The following is a 20,591-nucleotide window of genomic DNA, read 5'->3' as shown; positions in this document are numbered from 1 at the left end:
CATTTTGGTAGCTTTGAATGTTTAAGAATATTTCTAATTTTCTTTTAGTCTTTAGTTCCTCTGAATGCTCTCCCAATTTTTGATATGTTTCTTAAGTTGATGAATTCCTAACGGAATATCAAGTCTAACAGGGTCTGTGTAATGCTGGATATCCAGACAGAACCCCTTGATTTCCTCTGGATCCTGGCACGCACACGTGTCCCTGAGCAGAGATGCCAAAATACCGGGTGGCTGAGTCTCTTTAGAGAGGTGTGACTCAACAGCTGCCAGGAAAGCAGTTTTCCTTTGAAATAGTTCTTACTACCAGGGACCCGACTACTTGAAATTCCACTGTTAGTGATTCATTTCATTGGACTTGTTTTGGTGTCTTTTAAAATGCAAGAATGTCCTGGAGTTCTAAGACTTCAATCAGTTCACTCCCAGAAATCAGCAGCTGGCAGGAAGTTTGTGGATAAAACCCTGGGTGTGTGGAAGGCTGCGGGGAAGGAGGGGTGAAGACAGAGGGTGGCGAGCCCCAGGGTTGGCAGGTGCCCTCTGTGCAGCACATCTACTCAGGGCCACCCCTTTTCCTCTCATTCACGGTGGCCCGAGTGCAGTCAGCTGGGGGGAAGGTGGTTCACTGTGCGGCTGGGGGCCCCAGGGGGCAGGTCACTCTCGGCCACCCTGCCCGCAAGCCCGGAGCTGATCTCGGCTGCCTCTTGGGTGCACGCACAGGCCGAGGCCGCGGCTCCCGGGGCGGCGTGTCTGCCTGTCACAGCTGCCAGGCCGCGGGTGCCTGTCCACCCCGGAGGTGCTCCGAATTGGTTCCTTGCATTTCATTTTAATCGTGTCCCTAAACGTTGTCCTTTCAAATAATGGTTTTAGACCTACCAGGAAACGTGACCGCACAGGCCGCCCAGCCCCTTCCCCTCCACCTCTGTCACCCGTCTCGTCCTGGGGGTGCTCCCCGGGTCCCCCGCCACATCGCAGTTCTCTGGACGCCGAGAAGAACCGACGTGGCCTACAGAGGAGCCGGCCCTGCTGGCGCCTGCCGCTTGGCCGGGGACACTCCGGCCCCTGGGCCCGGCCGAGGCTCCTTCTGGAATCCTTGGCCTCGGCCGGGCTGCCACCGCGGCCGTTTGGAAAGGGAGCAGATGGTTCGGAAGAGCCGCAAACCTTCCTGACAAGCGTGAGAGGCCCCCTTTACGCCGACGTCCACACTCGACCAGCGTCGCGGGCGACCCTCGCTGGGCGGCGCCAACTGGGAGGAGGCGGCTGTCCTGCCTGGGCCACCTCGGCGGCCTGGGGCTGCACACCCGGACCCCGCTCCCCGCCGCCTCCCCGGCCGGGCAGAGCCGCGGGGGCCCTGCGGCCGCCGGGTGCACACGGCCCACGTCGCGTCTTGAAGTTTGGATCAGAAAGCTAAGGGCGAAGGTCTGATCTGTCAAACGACGTGATTCATTGTTAAACCAGAACAGACCAGTTAAACCAGAACAGACCAGTTACCGCCCGAAGTATAATTTCGGTTGCGAGTTACAAGGCGCCCCCGGGGCCCTGAGCTCGGCTGCCTTACCTGGCCGAGGGCCGCATCTTCCTTCCGTGCGCTCGAGGCTGCAGGGGAGCCTGGAAATGACCTGTGCGCCACGTCTGGGTAAATGGAAACTGCCCTTCACGTGCCAACGCAGAGTTACCGTGTCTGAGGGACCTGGTGGGATTCCGTACTATTTAAAATAACTTGCGACAGGGAATCGCAGGCAACTCCCAGGCAGACTTAACGCGCGTCCTGTTTTTTCAGAAGGAAAGGAAACACAAATCCGGGCTCTCAAAAGAAAGGACGGCCCTGAGCCAGTTAATCTGTGAAGGCATGGAGGCAAGAAGCGAAAAAGATGTTAGCAGCCGGGTGTGTCTACCCCGGGAGATCCTTCGAGGGACCGTGTTGGGCCGTGAAGAACCTTCCAAGGGTGACAGCTGGGTGACGCTGGCCTTGACTCAGGAGAGGAGAGAAAGTCTAGACTGGCCGGATCCCGGATGCTTCGCGGCGTCCGCGCCGTGAGCGCACGAGCTGGCCGCCGTCACCTCCACGTCCACCGTCGCCACCGTTGTCACCGAGGCTCACGTGTCTGAGGAACCCCCTGCGCCTGTCGTGCTTGGCTTGACAGCCTCAGCGGCGCTGCGAGGCCGTGCTCTCCTCACGCCCCTTACGGCAAAGAGGACGCAGGGGAAGGACGGAATCCTGCAGCGGGAAGGAAGCTTCGGGCTCACCTGGTTCGTTAGGCCCCGAGAGCAGAGGCACGGAGAAAGCCAGCGTCTGAGCCCCAAACATTTATTTAAACAATCGACTATCTATTAAGTGCCTACTGTATGCACCTGACCCTTACAATAACTCTATGAAGGAAATGCAGTTGAAGCCCTTAATGCTTTGTAGCTGCACAAACCACAGCGCTGGGCGAGCCCGGCGTGGGCAGGGGCGTGGCCCGACCCTGAGCTCCCAGGCCACACAGACCACGCCCCGAAGTCCAGGCCCCCCCCACGTGCCCATGGGGCCCTGGCCACGGACCTGCTAACCGTGCCCTAAGGGGTTCATTTTAGCCTAGGGCCTCGTTACACCTCGGGGGGAGGCGGCCGCTTCTAGAGCCCCGCAACAATTCAAAAAGGGCCAAAACTGGGCAGCAGCCCCTTCTCTAAATTCTTTTTTTTTTTTAAAGATTTTATTTCTCTCCCCTTCCTCCCCTCCCCCAGTTGTCTGTTCTCTGTTCCATTTGCTGTATGTTCTTCTTTTTCCACTTCTGTTGTTGTCAGTGGCATCGGAATCTGTGTCTCTTTTTGTTGCGTCATCTTGCTGTGTCAGCTCTCCGTGTGTCTGGCGCCATTCCTGGGCAGGCTACACTTTCTTTTGCTCTGGGCAGCTCTCTTTATGCACTCCTTGCACGTTGGGCTCCCTTATGTGGGGGACACCCCTGCGTGGCACGGCACTCCTTGCGCGCATCAGCGCTGCGCGTGGGCCAGCTCCACACGGGTCAAGGAGACCCGGGGTTTGAACCGTGGACCTCCCATGTGGTAGATGGACGCCCTATCCACTGGGCCAAGTCTGCTTCCCTCTAAGTTCTGAAGCACCTAAGTAGCAAGAGCCTTTCAGCACATTCAACGTGAAACCAAATGTGGGTGAAAATGGAAAAATCCAACCAAATACCTCTACGTTTTCAGATTTCCTGACCTTTTCTTTCAAGATTTATTTATTTATTTCTCCCCTGCCCCCATTGTCTGCTCTCTGTGTCCACTCACTGTGTGTTCTTCTGTGTCTGCTTGTCTTCTCATTAGGTGGCTCCAGGAACCAATCCTGGGACCTTCCAGAGTAGGAGAGAGGCGATCATTCTCTTGTGTCACCTCATCTTCCTGGCCTGCTGCATCTCTCATCGTCTCCCCTCTGTGTCTCTTTTAGTCATGTCATCTTGCTTCACCAGCTCTCCACATGGGCCAGCACACCTGTACAGGGCAGCACTCTGCATGGGTCAGCTCATCACACAGGCCACTTGCCTTCACCAGGAGGCCCTGGGCCTCAAACCCTGGACCTCCTACATAGCAGATGGGAGCCCAATTGTTTGAGCCACATCTGCTTCCCCAGATTTTCTGGCTTTTAAAACCAGGCAAATTTTCATCATTTCTATTTCATTCAAGTTTGTGGGGGGCATTTAGGAAACATTGCTAAAGCATTTTTAGAGATGCAATAAACCTAATGATGTTAAACTCAAATACAGCAGCCTGAACTCATCTGCTTCTTCAAATTGCACCCTGAACATGAAGTTTAAAAATTTCCCATTGTGCATATTTGATTCTTTTTTTTAAACGACATAGGACATGTTAATTAAACATGGTTTTGTTTAATAAAGGATGAGTTTTACAGGTGCCACTAGGCCATTTGTTTTTAGCATCTCTTTAAAGTTCGTACGTATTTGGATCAATCTATATGATTAGAAATGCTCTTTAAAATGAGAAACACACACGTAGTATTTATTAAAAAGAAGGTATGTATGCCTGAGATTTTACATAATCACTATTTTTCTAGTTACATGTACATGAAGAAACTGTTAGTTCTCTACCTAGTGTCTGGCCAAATATCACCTTTTTCATAAAGGGGAAAAACTGGACTGATCCAAGGGCATAGTAAATCTGGGAGTTGCCTCCTTCAGCGTGGAGTTGTGTCTCTAACGGAGAGGTTCCGTCGCATACTCTGGAGGCTGCTGCCTTTAGCCTGCTCTAGAAGGAGCTGGGGTGCTGGCCCACGCTCCCCGGCTCTGTGTGGGAAGCGCCCCTCTCGAGCTGGCCAGGCCGCGTGCTTCCAGCTCTCTCTAATGAACCACAGGCGAATGCGAGGACAGCACCCTGCCTTCCAAATCCTCTTTAGGCTTTGCTATCTTAAAAGCTGTTTTCCTTTCTGTTACTTTCAACATGTGTAATTACATGTCAGCACACCCTCTGCTTTGGAAAGCTTTCCTTACTGACCTGCCCCGCAATCGCAGGTCACGTCTGCCAGTCCCGACTTATTTTCTGAAGATTTTTTCTGGGAAACATTATGAATGAATGGACTGTACCAGGTAAATATATTAGATGCCCATAGGTCTATGACCTTATTTGAAGATCACCCGTTGGCCACTCTGGCACCACCTCCTCCGACTTCGCCCGCCCCCCCTTTCCTGCCCCCTCCCCGCCCACGTGGCTTCCTGGAGAGCTGGGGCGTGGCCCTCCATCCTCACAGGTCACCTCTCGAGCCCGCACAGCAGCAGCTGTGTTGCTCTGCCCTCCCTGCTGACTGCCAGTGACCTCGCTGTCCTCGCCACACCCTCGGCACGATGGGAAGTGATCTCACTCATCACTAGCCGCTCCCCGACTGGATCGACTGGATGGGAGCTTCTCTGAAGCCAGAGGCCTTGTTTATTCCGAAACCTCTACTCACCGTGGCACCCAATACCACTCTTTTGGAGCGAATGAATAGATAGGTGCTTCGCTCAAAATTGACCTGAACAAAACAAACAACAAAACGAATCAACGGCGACAGAAGTCGGAATACCACTTGCCTTGGAGGATATCGATGGGCTGGGCATAAGAGTTTTCTGGATTATTAACTTTTCCCTCTTGCTCAGAGTAACGGTTATACAAACACACATGCACATAGGTGCAAAAGTTAATGTTGCCGTACACTCACGATCTGTGCGCTTTGTACAGCCAAATAAAAAACTACCAACTGTGGCATCTCTCCCCCGTGCTGGAGGTTTGTTTAGCTTTGTGCCTCCGGGGCTCCCATCAAGTCTTTGATTGTTGGAAAGTAATAGTGGACTTGAAGGACAGGTCAAGGTCGGCCACAGCAGAGACTTCCTCCCGAGGTCGCAGAGGGTCCTTTCGCATGGATCTGGTTTACTGTGACCTGCATGCCCTCATTACAAAAGCCTTCATTTAGCCCCAGGGGTCTCCCAACTGTCGGTGGAGGGGTTAGAACTTGCACACAGAGCCGGGAAGGATGAGAAGGCGGACGTGACATTGGTCTGCAGACTCTTGGTATTTATTCATTGCAATGCCTAAGTGGCGTCGCCCTGGCAAAACGGAGGAAAACAGAGCGGCCACTCGACTCTCGGGGGCTCCCAGCCTAGTCCAGGAGAAATGCCACGAACAGGGACGGGGACGAGCAGGACACAGGGGCTCTGTGTGCCCGGATCGGAGGGTTTTGGTTTGTGTACCTCGAGCCTCCAGGACGCCATGGCAGATGTCATGCCCAATAAGGAGCGCCTTTGAGAAGATCTTTTTAAAAATAATATGAAATACATCATTAACTTTCTAACCCTGGACTTTCCCAATAGTTGAATCTTGACCCTCTTGACACGAAATGTTTTTCAGTGATTCTAATTTTCTCACGTGGCACTCTTTCTAAATAGGTCACGCCTCGCCCCTTCCTCACATGAAATGGCCATGTGGGATACAGTGCCTGGCCGCTGGGTTCCTGCAGAGCTGCCTGGTGGCCGGGCCAGGTCCCTGGCTGCCATGCTGCCACCAGCGGCTCGGTGTGCCCGCCTTGCTGTGTGTTTCCATAATTGGGGTCTCTCCTTCCCCGCCGAGGTGTCCACCCCCCCAGCTCTGAGGTAACATCCTATACCAGCACACACTTTCTTTGCTCTAATGCTTTGAGTTTTACTTTACAGAAAACTTCCCAGCTAAGGGCCTCCATCACTGCATATTTTTGGAGGCAGCTATTTGCTTTTCTGGGGTTTTTTCTCCTTTCAATTCTTGGTTCAAATGCACCTATAAAGGAGGGTCAAATCTAGCCAGAGAGCTGAACACAGAGAGGTTGAGGAGGGGCAGTCACTGTCCCAAGAAATGCTAAAATTTTAAGGACTTCATTAACAATAAGACTCGTTTGGTTAAATTCAGGGAAAACATGGTTTTTCCAAAATATTTTGAGGCTGTTCATGGAAAACCATTCTTCCAGTTCCTGAGCATGGTGTAGAGTTACCGGACACTGTATGCCCTCCCATGGCCCACTGGGTGGACTGGGGGAGAGTGTGGGCTATGGTGTGGACCACTGACCATGAGGTGCAGCGGTGCTCAGAGCTGTATTCACCAAGTGCAATGAATGTTGCATGATGATGGACGAGGTTGTTGTTATGGGGGGAGGAGTTGGGTGAGAGGGGTGGGGGGTATATGGGGACCTCATATTTTTTTAATGTAATAATAAAAAAATAAAGACAAAAAAAATACTAGCGAAAAACAAAACAAAACAAAACCTCTCCCCTCATCCCTACCCGTGACTCACCTCTGATTCTTTAAAATTGGAAGTTGAGGCTTTGCCACAGGAAACCACCCCAGAGGGTGTGAGGGGCGTGGGGGTCCTTGGTAAGCGGCCCTCTATGTCTCCGTCACTCTCCCCTCTGCCCCTGCCCTCCTCCTGACCCTGCTGGATGGCAGGTGTCACAAGTTGAATAGTGCCCCACAAAGATATGCCACGTCCTGCTAGCCAGGGCTTGGCAGTGACCTGACTGGGCACAGGGTCATCACAGACGGACTTGGGCAGCTAAAACCAAGTCTCCTCCCTCAGGCCGCCTGTCCCCACCCCTCCCGCCCGTCCAGCCCCCGGGGTCCCCACCTGCCTCCACGCCGCGGCCCTCCCTGCTCGGGCCTCCCCGTCGCTCCCCATCCTACACTTGCTCCAGATAAACTGGTCGGAGCCAGCTGTTGCTCCGGAAAGGCAATCTGATAAATTAATCTCTCATAAGAAGTTAATGACCAATTAAAAGCTTAGGCGGCTAAGAGCTTGCTCCTTGTGTTGGCTTCGAACCGAAGGTGTCCGTGGTACAGAGCTTAGCCCCGAGCAGGGACTGTCTAGGAAAGGAACTGCAGCCCTAACGGAGGTCAGGTGTGTCGGGGCAGGGGCGCAGCGAGCAGGGCGGGGCGGGTGGTGGGCTTTGCCTGTTCGGGCTGCGTCGTCAGCCACGTGCCCCCCAGCTGAGGGGGCCTCCAGGACCGGGGAACCTGGACAGGGCAGGCCCACCGGGGGACTTTTTGGCCCTAACATCTTTGGTACAGATGAAATCTGTTACAAGAGCCACAGAACATGCTGGAAGAAGGAGAAGGGGCCATCCTGACCCCGTGGCTGGCATGAAGCACGGAACCTGAGCAGCGTGATGACGACGGAGCAGGCTGGCCTCAGGCCTGGCCGGGTGCCGAGCCGCGGAGTTTTCAGCACCCCGATCTTGAAGCCCCTCAGTTCTTCCAGGAAGGCTGCTGCAGGTGGTCTTAGGCGACGCTCTGGAGGAGGTGGGGTGTGGTTGGGAGCTGCTTGGGCGCTCTGCTGGCCTTGGGAAGCCGCGGGGAGGAGCGCTTCACCCCGCCATCCTAACAGACGGCACCCCGAGTCCCAGAAGGCTCTGGGGAACCGCCCACCGCGTCACCCCCACCAAAGGAGGTCCTGGTAGTAAGCTAAAGTCTTCGGACAAGTCTAGTCTCCTATTAGCAATTCAACAGGTAAATCAGTTTTCCCTCAAAATTCTTTTCTTCAACTGATCTTGGGACTCAGGTGTGCTTCACGCAGTAACAAGGTAAACAAGTACTGCTTACTTCTTCTCCATCTTCCAGTTCAAGCCAGCTACAAGGGAGCTCCTTCAAAAGGCAGTTCCAACCCGGAGCCCTCCACCAAGGCCAAGTCCACGTACCACTGACTCACCGGGACCCCAGGGCAGGGACCCCCTCGGGGTTTGATGTGCAGGGAAGAGCGTGCCCATTCATTCATTGTGAGCTGGTCAGTGGGACTTGCTGCAGAGACGCACGTCCAGAGCCCAGCGGAAGAGTAACACCCCAATTTCACAAATAGAGAAAGCAAGGCCCAAAGACCAAAGGATCGGGCAGCAGCCTCCCGGGGCCTGTGCACCTCGTCATCTCTCTCCTGGGAGCCCCTCTTTCTGTGGGGGCCCCCTAACCCCAGCCTCGGCACCCCAGCTGATCTAGCACCGGGATGCAGCCGAGGCCAGCTGCACCCCCTGGGAAGCAAGTCTTTTGCTAAAAGACCAGGAGAGAGACCAGCTGGGCCGGATGTCAGCCCCTACAGGCAGTCCCTGGGGAGAGCCCAGCCAGACAGTGAGCAAGCTGAGACAGACAGACCAGAATGGCATCCCTGGAGGACCGGGCCCTGCCCAGTGGGGAGTGACTCCTTGACCTCCAGGTATGGAAGCCAGTGAATTCCCGTCTATTTCTTAGGCTTCTTGGGGTTGGGGCCTCAATTTGCAAAGTGGTTCTAGAAGCTTCCACTGCCATGTCCCTGGCATCCAATTCCTTCCCAAGGCTGCTCTGTGCCCTGGCTGCCTCATCCGCTCTCCTGGAGGCCTCTTCAGTTTTGGGGTTCACCTCCCTAGTACCCTCCACCTGGGAAGTTCTTTGCCCCAGACACCTGCACAGCCAAGGCTCTTCCTCCCTGGCTCGGCTGCAGCCTCCTCTTCAGCCTCCTGCCCCACGCACACCCCATGCCCTGTACCCCGCTCGTGGTGGCTTTCCGTCCACAGCACTCTGTGCCGTCAGAGTCCTCTCCATCTGCGTGTTCTTCACGGCCCCGTCCTAAGGCTCTTCAGCACACGGTCGACACACAATAAATAACTTCTGAATGAAACCAGTTCTGGTGCACAGTGACATTCTGACAATACTATGCAAAACACCCGACTAGCATGGAGACGTCGATTTTGCTTTCTTCATACTTCACAACCCTGGTGACCAAACTTTCCTTTCCCCCAAGACCGAGCAGGAGAGGCCCCTGCAGGGATGGCGCAGGCTGTGTCTGCGGTGCCCCCCTTCCCCAGCCTCGCAGTGTTGTCCTAGGCCAGTGGCCAGGGAAGGCTTTCCCTCTTGCTGACCGTGTCTCCCGAGGTACAAGCTCCTGGATGCATGTCCACCGAGGTGGCGCAGTGTGCTGGGGACACAGGCACAAATCCTGTGTCCTTGCGCAGAGAGGCCCCAACGTCGGAAGCCCGCGGCCTGGCCCTGGAGGAGACAGTGGAACAAATGGGCTTTCTGTCCCTGCATCATGTGGGTCGGCTCTGGGCTGGCCCGTGTCCTTTGCCCAGGCGCTGTGGCCAGGCCTATGGGCCACTCGAGAGCACCGGGCAGCGCTCGCCGCTGCCCAGGGGTGCGTTTCCATAGAGGAAGTAGCTCTTCCCAGCTCAGTTCACACAGCCGCACAAACGCGTTGCGTCCCTTCAACTCCAATCAGGCTGCCTTCTCTAGATCTTGTGTTGAAATAAGGTTAAACAAAACAAAACAAAACACAAAACTCGGCTTGTGTAAAAACTCTTCCAGGGCCTTCCTGGTGGTGGGACAGATCTTGCGGTGGGGGTGGCGGAGGCAGCAAAGAATCTACCACCCGGACCTTGAGGCCAAAATTGATGTATATTGGCCTTTAAAATATTAATTTGACTCTCCAATTACCCAAGCACCTTGATATCCACAGTAAATCTCAATTAAGCAATTAAGGAAAATGGGCTTAGGAAGTACGTAACAGGTGGGCTTGAAAGTGAAAAATAAACTTCAAAATCACCTTTGGCCTTTGAACGGATTTTAAAAACACAAGGGCCCACCTTGCCGAGAAAGTGAGGATTGCCCGGAGCTCTCACCGGGCGGTCAAGCCAAGCCTAGAAAAGAGCAATTACGGAGCAGCTCAGAAGCTCTCCGTGTAGGGAGACGCTGCAGGCGTGGTAGGCCCCGAGTTTAAATCAGATCGACCCCAAGGAAGGGCGCAGCGGCAATTACTCCAAACCCTTTCGGAGTTTTTTCTTTGAAAAAAAAATCATGAATAAAAACGTGTCACTGCCCCGTTTTGCAGAGTCGCCATCGCCACTGCGCGGGGACGTCCAAGCGACACCGATCGCAGGTCAAAATGACAAGCGACACAAAGCAAAACAGAAACGAAAGCGGCGGCGCTGGCGCCAGGGCCGCGCCGTCCTCCCCCAGCGCTCGTCGGCCACCAGCGGGGACGGGAAACTCGAGACCCCGGCGCGCCGCAGTCGTGGGGACGGACCCGCCTTAGGGGCAGAGCCGGCGCGGAGGCCTTGGGCTCGGAATTCCTGAGCCCCACTCCCACCCCTCCCACGGAGTCACCTGCTCCGGGGGAAGCCCGGCCAGAAGGCCGGGTCGCGCCAGGTCAAGTGTGCGCGTCTCGCGGTGGCTCCGCCCCGAGCCGGGGACGGCGGGGAGGGCCGGGCGGACACGGCCCGGAGGGGCGCGGTCCCGAGGCCCGAGGCCCCCCCAGGGGAGGCGCGGGGACCTCTTCTCCGCCGGGGTGCGCACGTGGCGGCGCCAGAGGGTCGCGGCCGGAGGGAACCCGGCGTCCCCGGCGTCCCCGGCGTCCCCGCGCCGGGCAGGAAGCGCAGGGCCCGGCCCCCACTCCTCGGGCTTCCCCGTCCCCGCGCTCCCGGCCGGGCGTGTCCTCTGGGGCCAGGGACACGCGCGCTGGAGGTGCCGGTTCCCCCGCGTCTCGTTGACACCGCGGGGACCTCCCGGCAAGGGCGCCCCTGGGAGGGGGGCGTCGGGGCGCTTGAGGTGCCGGGAAGTGGCGGGGTGGCGCCGGGAGCCCCCGCAGCCGCGACCCACAGATCGCGGGGTGGGAGGGGGGCGTGGAGGCGGGGCCCGCCGTGACAGCGCGAGGAGCACCCGGCCCACGCGTCCTGGGGGCAGGCCGGCTGGGTGGGCGGGGGGCTCGGGAGGTCCCGCGGCCTCGCGGTCGTCGGGGTACGCGGCCAGCCCCGCGCCGCTGCGGGCTTCCCCGCCCGGCCCCGGCCCCCGCAGCCCGCGCCGCCCGCCCTGCCGCCCGGCCGCCCGCTCCAGACTGGTTTTTCTGGTTCACCTCCCTCCCTGGGACGCGCCGGGGGATCCGATGACGTCGCCGGCCGAGTCCTCCCCCCCGCCTGGCTCCCCCCCCCTCGCCGCGCGCTCCTCCTCGTAACTTCTGTTCGGGGCGGCGCTGCCAGGAATAGCCCGTCCGTCCCCAGACCGGGCGGGAGGCGGCCGCGCGGCTGCCCGAAGCCCCGCGGCCCTCGCCGGCTGCGGTCCCGCGCCGTGTCAGGCAGGCACGCGGGGCGCCCGGGCCCGGGCGGCACCCGGGATCCCTGCCCGCCCTCCGCCCTCCCACGTCCTGAAGGAAATGCTCCCAGACACCCCCCTCCAGACGCGCTCGGCCTCTGCCAGGAGCGGCCGCCGCCGCGGGGACTGGGGCGCCCGGGGGCTCGCCCGCGCCGCCCCCGCCTCCTACCCGGCCTCCTCGTCCCCAGCCGAGACCCTCCAGGTGAGCCGCGCCGCCGGGCCAGGTCCCCGCCCGCCCGGGCCGCCGCGCGCCCCCCGCTCCCCGGCGCTGCGGGCGCTGACAGCCGCGGGAGCGGGGCTCGGGGGCGGAGGGGGCGCGCCGCGTCCCCGCAACCTGGTCGCCCCGCTCCCGGGTGGGGGGCTCGAGCATCGACAAGTGGGCTCGCAGGCACGAAGCGCCCCCGGCCTGCGCAGCCGGAGGCCCCCGGTCCGCAGCCCGCCGCGTCCGCACGTCCCTCCTGCGGGGCGCTGGGGACAGTGCGGGCGCTGGCCGGCGGGCTGGGGTGAGTGGCCTCCTGGGCGCCGGGCGCTCCGCCCCCCGGACACGAGCGCCGGGTGCCCTGGGCGACCCGCCCTCCCCCGCCCCCCCGGTGGGGGCCGCGGGGGGCTGCGCGCGGGGAACTGCGGGGAATACCCCGGCGGCTCTGCAGAGGACGCGGCTGCTGTCGTAATGTCCGGGTGGGGGGGGCGCGGGCCGCCGGGATGGAATGCGCGGGCCGCCGGGGAGGGACGCGCTCGGGCGCTCGGCGCTCGGCGCCCGCGGCCGCTGCCAGGTACCGGGCCGCGCGGGGAGGGGGCCAGGCCGCGGGGCCGCCGCCGGCGGAGAACTGCCCGGGGCGCCGGGCGAGCCGCGGCAGGAAGGAGGGCGGCGGGGCGCCGGGAGGGAGGCGCTGCGCGCGCGGCGGAGGCGCCGGTCGCACCGGGGGCCGCGGGCCGGGGGCCGGGCGCGGGCCGGGGGCGCGGGGCCGGGCTCGGGGTGTGGGGGGGCCGGTGTGCGGGCCGCGCGCGGCGCGAGCGGGCTCTGCGCCCTCCGGTCGGCTCCCTGGAGTGGGTGGAACGTTGGCCCGTTCCGGGAATGTTCCATGACGTGTTGCGGCCGCAGGAAGGGGGTAGCGAGGGGCTCCGGGCCCGGGGCGGCCGTGCGGCCGCGAGCACCGCAGCCGTGCCGCGGGCGCCGCCGCCGCGCCGCGCGCCTCCTCCCCCGGCCCTGCTGCGTGTCTGGTACCGGTAGGGGCGAGGCAGGCGAACGCTGCTGGGCGTGTGCGGGGGGTGGCGGGGGGCGCGGGGGTCACGCGGGGGTGTCTGTCGGAGGCGGTGGGGGCTCTCCGGAACCGCGCCGCCACCCCAGCTGTTATCGCAGCTCGCGCGTTTTGTACGCATGTGCCTCCAGCGTCTGTCCCTCTTACATAACAGCCAGTGCAGCAGAGGACACGAGGAAACGCGACCCCGGCCCTCCCGGCCGCGACGGGGCGCGGGGCTGGCCGGGCGGGAAGCCAGCCCGGGTGCGGGAAGGCGGGCGTGCGGGGCTCGCGGAGCGGCCTCTCCTTCCGCCCGCCGCCTGCCAGCGCCTCTCCAAAATGCCTGCAGGAGCAGCCCCGAACCGGCGAGCTCGGGGAGAGGGGGTGGTGCGCCCCGGGGCGCCTCGAGAGCCGGGCGCTCGTCCCCGCGCGCTGCGGGGGGCGGTGGCGTGCGGGGCGGGGCGGGGCAGCGCTGCGGGGGCGGAATCCCCTGGTAGCGGTGTCACCGCCAGCCTTAGGACACCTGTGCGGGCTCAGCGTTCACTCCGGAGGCCGAGTGAGCAACTGCCTGCAGAAGCCTCGTTCTCTGCACGGATATTTAGGCCTGCAATGAACATAAAAAGGCTTATTTCTGGTACTTTCATTACAATGGAAAATTTGAACTGATTTCTCGCCTGCCTGTTCTGCCATTTTAAAAATAACTCAGTTTACCTCCAAATAAATATTGTTACTCCTCCCCCACCCCCCAAAGGCTGTACCTCGGTAATTCACCGAGAAGTGGTTTTCTAGCAGGCTCCGAGCCCTAGTCAAGGGCTATTGATTTTTCTCTTCAGTACAGTTGCTTCTTTTCTAGTGCATAATCAAGCCCAGGAATTACTTGAAATATTAATAAGATCCATTTTAATTAAATTTGTAAGGAGCTGTCCTCATAGAGAAAGGCCATTTAACTTTGAAACATTTCTTTCAGAAATATGGTAATATTCGGTGGTTTCGTCCTTGACAAAACCATGTTATTTTAAATATGTGTGTATATGGATATACAGTCTATATGCCAGAATTTGCAAATGCCTGCTTGCTTTTTCAGCTTATATGAGTGCCAGAGTGAAATTTTAGCCAAGTAGATTGTGTAATGAATAGATTGGATTTGAGTTTAGGACATGGGCCAAATAGTTTATCAAACCGAAATGCACTCTCTACAGAGAGTAACATAGACATCGTTATTAAGAGAACATTTCTGTGGACCTGGAAGAAGTCAAGGTACCAGAGGAAGATGGTGCATTTTTATACTGAGGCGAAAGGGCTGTGCCAGCACCCCCTTAATGACACTGGACAGCAGATGTCTTCAGCCCCTTGGTCACAAGGTGTGAAATACGCAGTATAATTCTTAGATGCAGAAAACATTATATTGCAAAGGTGACTCTTTAGAAAATTGTCAGAGACAGTTGCCTGCCTTGAGCATAGGTATCAAATAGTTGGCATCTCTGTTTCTGTGGTGATTGTTTTTTATGTGGCTCTCTTAGAGACAGCTTATATTTCTATGAGGGTATTTAAGGTTAAATTGGTGTGAGATGGATTTGGGGACCATTTGAGGAGTGGTAGTACAATAATGATATTGCAATTTAAAGATGAGCTGATGTTCACTAACTAGTTTCTTGTGGAGAGGTCTGTGGTAAAATACCATGAAAGTGGATAAAGCATTTTTATGTTTTTATGAAACATGGGATGTGACAGTGAATTTTCCTTGTACACACCACCACATAATGAAAGCGTGCTGTTTGACTACATTGAAACACTAGCTCCCAGCATCTTTGGGTTGGTCAGGCTCCTTTTACACGAGGTGTGTTTGCAAACCTCCTTGTTACTATGAAAACAAAACAGAGGACAACATGCATGCAGGCGTTCCTTGTGGGAAAATGGCACGTGTCTGCTTGAGCTTCTGGCACTTGGTCACTGTTCAGAGAACCAGGTTGAATCTTTTATGCTGATGTCGACTCGGTTTAAAGTGAAGGCTCTTACGTTTAAATCTGCCTTTTTTTTTTTTTTAAATAAAAGGGTTTATCTCAAAAGCAATACAAATCCTAAGTACTCTGTGGATTTGATGTGTAAATTATCCTCAGTAATTAGCTGGAATTAATTTGAAACCTTCTGTGAAGGAAAAGTAGTTGTAAAAACCCATCCAGTGTTCTTTGGCGGGAGTCAAAAGTGTAGTACATCAGAATGTGACATAACCTAAGATCTGCTTTGGTAACTGTTGTAATAAGGGAAAGCGGCTGAGATCAGCTGGCTGCATGGCCGGGGATGAAACAGCTTGCTAATTGCCAAAGGCTGTTAACAGTAAACAGTTTTTTACTTTACTACAGCGTCAGCAGAACTTCTCTTAGCCTCTGTGATGGTCCCGTAGGTGGAGAAACAGGCCACAGCTTAAATCTCTACCTGAAATTCCAAGGATAAGCTTCCAGTCCATGGGTTCCTCTACCAAGTCTTAGGAGCTCATAGTTTGGCTACAGCGTGGTGTGTGAGTGCTTAAACTTTTTAAGCGATACTACTAAAAGGAGCAGAGGAAGTTTGCTAGCTCAACTCGATGGTCTTGAGGTTTCATGAAGAATTTCAAGCCATCCAGCATGTTGGGTTTGCCCTGCCTTGAGGATGAGTAGAACTTTCCTGACTGTCAAGGAAGCGCTTCTCCACCAAGCCTGGGGCTGAACACAGGGGACTGATGAAGATGGGGGAACTTTTAGCAAAGCAGGATTGTGCTCCTTTGAAGCCAGTTGTGGGAGAAGTAGTCTATCCTCTCTTTGTTCCTGATATCCAATCACATTCCTCACCCAAAAGCATTGTAACCTCATTGCTTTCTAAGGCAACACTAGCAAAATTAGAGGTTGTAAGGCAACATTTGTAGCTACAAAGTGGCCGTCAGAAATTTGGGAGAATATCCCGACACTCTATTTTCATGGCAACGTCACTGCGTGGACCCTCGATACTGCCACGAAGACAGACTTAGGCCGAGCATGGCTGCACGATCACTTTGGGACAGAACCAGAGCAGCTTGGAATTTGGGTCACGGCTGTGCTGGACCACACACGTGTGGCGCTGAATGCCCTCCCTTTCCCATGCTTCGCGGCTTTAACTGCAGCACGTGGTCTAATCTGCAAGTACCTGTGACTTCGGATTTCCCCCGAAAATGTGGAGCTGGGCTCTCTAGACAGACCTGAAGAAGGCAGTGTTTTGGAGAGGAGACGAAGTGGCGAGGAGGGGATGATGGGACAGCAGGCGGCATCTTTTTTCCCTAGTCTGATCTGCGATTTCCGGGTCACGGGATGTTTGGATCTGAGGTCAGAAAGCTCCCAGGCTGGCCCTTTTGACCGTGGACTGGTACAGAGTCTTAGCCCCTCTGCTGGAGTGCTCTGCCCACCCCCGGATGGAGAGAGGTCCCGGAACAGCCGTTCAGGGAGCGCCACCGTGACACCCAGGGAGTAAGGACGCCCAGTGAAATTGCTGGGGTCACGGTGCTGACAGGTGCCCGGACTTGGGGAGCCCAGGCAGCTAACAGACACGAGTGCCCCGCTGGGGGGCCGCCTGTCGGGGGCGAAGGAAGACTCCTTGGAGGTCAGAGCTGAGACTGAAGGATGAGGGGGCGTCAGCGCAGGGGGGAGAGGGCGAGGCCTGGACCAAGACCCACCAAGGCAGGTGCCCTTAGCTGGGGGCAGCCGAGGCTTGGGGACTGGAGAGCAAGCAGTGGGGCTGGAAGCCGGAGAAGCAGAGGGGAGCCAGCCCGGACCCCTGGGCAGGGCCCTGCTGCAGGGAGGCCACGTCCCGCTTCCCAGAGCAAGAGGGGGACGGCTCCTGACAAGTGGGGTGCAGGGTGACCGCTATTGGCCACGTCAGAACTGCCCGGTGGAGAGGGCGTGGGGGTGCAGGGTCGCGCAGGTGACGGGACCCGCGGGTAACACTTGCCCAGCGTCATGCTGCTTCCACCAGGGGAGGCAGCCCTGGGCATTTTTTTGTGGCTTTGTGTGTGTTGCCCTCAGTTCAAGGGAATTAGTTGTGGGCCCCTTATTGTTATTTTCAGATACATTTATTTTAAGAATAAGTCATTCAGATTTGGAAAAAAAAAATACTGCATCGGGCCGAATTGGCCAGCACCATTGATTAAATGAATAATCAATCCCAGAGACTTTGCAGCGGCGCCATGGGAAGTAACTGATGAACCTTTGGAGCTCGACGTGAGCTCCATCTATATGTTTCTAAACAACCCGTGAAAGAGTGAGATGCTCAGTTCCTCGGATGATTTCCCTCCACGAGTGCAGATATCAGATACCTCGATCTGCCTCTGACTTTGCATGTGCCCTTTGGCCAGTGGGACCCTTGCAGAGAGAGTAGGAGTAGAGAAAAAGGAGGGAAAGCGGTGCGCGAGAGCGGCCCTGCTTCAGGGCGTCTTAGGCTCGTTCCATTGTGCAGTTGTGCCATTTGGTTACTTTTCTCTCTCTCTTACATTTTATAAAACGTAGAAAATCAGCTGGTAGGAAGAAGAGGCAGGTGCACGGCGGGGCCAGGCGCAGGCTGTGGCGTCTTTGGTGCCCGGCTTCCCAAGGAACCGCCGCCAACCCGCCCGGGGATGCTCCGGCTTCTCCGTGGGCAAATGGGGAAGGTGGTGCGCTCCGCTCCCAGGCCCCCCAAGTGGGCGCAGCATGGCCGGCCTGGCACATGCGGCCTGCCCCAGGGCTCCGTAGACGTTACCCGAAGTGTCGTTTATCAAGGGACAACGCTGTGTGAGGCTCCGTGGAGGAGCTGAGAGAGAAGAGGGCGATGGCCCCCGGCTTGGGAAGTCCTGGGGAGGCAGAGGGCATGGACGCGAGCTTCTCGCACATGCACGAGGGAAAGTCGAGCATGAACAGAGGCAGGTGATAGCCGACAGGAGAGAGGAGGGTGTTTGCGGGAGGAGGGGGGTTTTGAGGGGGACCTTGGCGGTGGTGGAGAATGTCATTAAGCAAAGTGGGGGGTCAGCATTGTCGGACCTGGTGGTGGGGCCTGGGCACGAACCTGGGAGGCTGTAGTAGCTGGGTGGGGTCGGGAGGCGCCCCCAAGAGAGCCAGACTTCACTTGGAGTGGCCGAGCAGGGGCGGGGGGGGGGGGGGGCTCCAGAATCTGTGCTTTGGAAAGATGACCAGGTCATGTGGGCTTGAGCCCGCAGAGGTAAGGAGGCCGGAGGGCAAGGCTGGGATGACCCCCCGAGAGCACTTAGAACCAGCCCCACATTGTGTTAAATGTGGCTGAATTTACACGGCAGAGTTTAGGCTCGTTGGCATGATTGTCAGTTTGAAAACAAAATGTCAATACGAAGTAGTGCATTATTATTTTAACCCACTGTGAAACTTTCTGCTCCGGAAAATATTCGTTAAGTATTAATAGCAAAGGTTAAAACGCCCACATCCAGAATTGTTCAGGCTTAAAATGACAAGGTATTTCTATTCTTAGGCATAAATATTTAGGGCGCAGAGGGGTGATCCACTGAAGGGTTAACCAGAATACCTCTTTTTAGTCGGTGCCTAACTGGACCCGAAGCGCAGCCAGCCTGGACGGCGAGTGTGGTGTCGTGTGTTAGAAACGCAACGCTTTGTTTGGCAAAGATTTATTCTGTGGTTTCAATTTCTCTGAAAAAGAAAGCAGGAGATTGGTGAGCCTCTCGTTATTTGCATCGCAGCAGATTCACTTGCTTTCTGAGGCCCAGCAAGAAAGAGGGCTTTTCGAAGCGAGGCACTGGGTGTAGACACGGCCCGTGTGCGTTTCTTCAAGACCTGAGACCTGCATGTGGGCCCTGCCAGGTGCATGGGCACGCACGTGTGCAAACTCAGAAAATCACGTGCTCGGGGAGAGAGTAGAGCTTGACCCTGAAAATGCAAAGTGAGTTCTCATCTTCATTGTCACAGAAAATATTTCTTTTAAAATGGAGATTATGTCTAATTCCATATAAAGAAAGTTACAGGAAAGGTAATTTAAATTAGAAGTAGCTGTGTTCACTGAACTGCTAGCTTCATTGGAAACAGTGTTTTATTTCTTTTGGAAGCCAGACAACTGGTTTAATAGTGTACATATGAAACGCTAATTTGGCTTGTTAATTGGATGCAATTAAATTGAGGTTATTTTATACTGTCTAATTGTCTGAAAATTACATGCGTTGCCATGCTTGTGTAATGTGAGGCAGAGAGTGGGGGGGCGGGGGGAGGGGGAGGCTGGACGCGCTCCGGCTGCCTGCTACGAACTTTCTGTGGAGACTTGAAAACAAGCCATGCCAGCTCTCTGGACCCCTTTTGGAAACGGATGGACTGGGGACAGATGGTCTGGAAAGCCCTTTCCAACTCCTAGTCTCTCCTTTTATAACTGCTACTTTGTAGCTATAGAGAATGCAGTGTCATTATATTCTGTAATTATGGTATTACTAGGATGAACTACATGCTTAAAAAATCGGCACAGTGCCAATTTTGCAAATCTGTTAGAAGGAAGGAATTTGGTCTAAGGGAGTCCACAGGCTGGGCCAGAGACCTCAGCAGGCTCTGCCCACACCTGAATTCACCTCCTCCTCCCACCCCAGCCGTTTCCCACACCTGAGCTCACTTTTTCCTCCCACCCCAGGCTCTGCCCACACCTGAGCTCACCTCCTCCTCCCACCCCAGGCTCTGCCCACACCTGAATTCACCTCCTCCTCCCACCCCAGCCGTTTCCCACACCTGAGCTCACTTTTTCCTCCCACCCCAGGCTCTGCCCACACCTGAGCTCACTTTTTCCTCCCATGCCAGACACTGCCCACCCCTGAGCTCACTTTCTCTTTGCAAGTACCTTCTCCTAGTCACTGGTGGAGTGGGACTTGAACTGAGGGCTAATTTTCTATGAGAGCATGGTCTTTTCATCATTCGTGCAGCACAAGCAATTGTGCACACGCAGGGTTATTTTTTTTAACTGGCAGCCGTCTCCATCCCCGAGCCCGTGTCCCTCTGGAGCAGAGTGGGCTGCTCCGATGGGGCCGACTAGCAGGCAGGGTGGGGGAAGAGCCTGGATGTGAAGTCCCACCGAATGGGGAGAGTTCAGGCCAGCCCCTTCCCCTCTCAGTGAGGGCACTGATACCTGCGTGAGGGCCCTGGTGAAGTTGCAAAGAGCTCGTGACCTGACGTCGATGAGCACGGGGTCACTGTTGAACACCTGGTAGCGAGGAGCAAGAAGGGATTATAGTGACAATAATGCACCATTACCCGTTTAATCAGCTCTTTTTTTTTTTTAAAGATTTATTTTATTTATTTCTCTCCCCCTTTCTTCCCCCACCCCAGTTGTCTCTTCTCTGTGTCCATTTGCTGCATGTTCTTGTTTTTGTCTGCTTCTGTTGTTGTCAGCGGCACGGGAATCTGTGTTTCTTTTTTATTGCGTCATCTTGCTGTGTCAGCTCTCCATGTGGGCGGTGCCATTCCTGGGCAGGCAGTGATTTGTCATGCTGGGCGGCTCTCCTTACGGGGTGCACTCCTTGTGTGTGGGGCTCCCCTACACGGGGACACCCCTGCGTGGCAGGGCACTCCTTGCGCACATCAGCACTGTGCCATGGGCCAGCTCCACACAGGTCAGGAGGCCCGGGTTTTGAACCGCGGACCTCCCATATGGTAGACGGACACCCTAACCACTGGGCCAAAGTCCACTTCCCTGATCAGCTCTTAAACTCTGGAGTGAAATGTGTGAAGAGGGAGTGTCAGAATGCACGTGCTTTACAGCAGCGACATGGAAACATGG

The 20,591-nt window shown here is 56.4% G+C and overlaps 1 protein-coding gene across 4 annotated transcripts in view; it reads left to right on the top strand.

Annotated features, from left to right (window-relative positions):
* Positions 1-11,536: 11,536 nt before the first annotated feature.
* HIVEP2 (HIVEP zinc finger 2) overlaps positions 11,537-20,591 on the top strand; it is a 172,794-nt gene continuing 163,739 nt past the window's right edge. For 2 of the 4 annotated variants that reach the window (XM_058307567.2, XM_058307568.2), the window contains exon 1: positions 11,537-11,785. The gene's annotated coding sequence lies outside the window, so the exon portion shown is untranslated. Of the gene's footprint in view, positions 11,786-12,275; positions 12,357-20,591 lie in introns of those variants that run through there. The other 2 variants (XM_058307570.1, XM_071218694.1) reach the window with 2 other exon arrangements.

Source organism: Dasypus novemcinctus, chromosome 11 (genome assembly GCF_030445035.2).
Source record: "Dasypus novemcinctus isolate mDasNov1 chromosome 11, mDasNov1.1.hap2, whole genome shotgun sequence".
Classification (NCBI taxonomy): Eukaryota; Metazoa; Chordata; class Mammalia; order Cingulata; family Dasypodidae; genus Dasypus; species Dasypus novemcinctus.
Note: the sequence above shows the minus strand (reverse complement) of the source record. Positions and strands in the feature narration are given on the sequence as shown.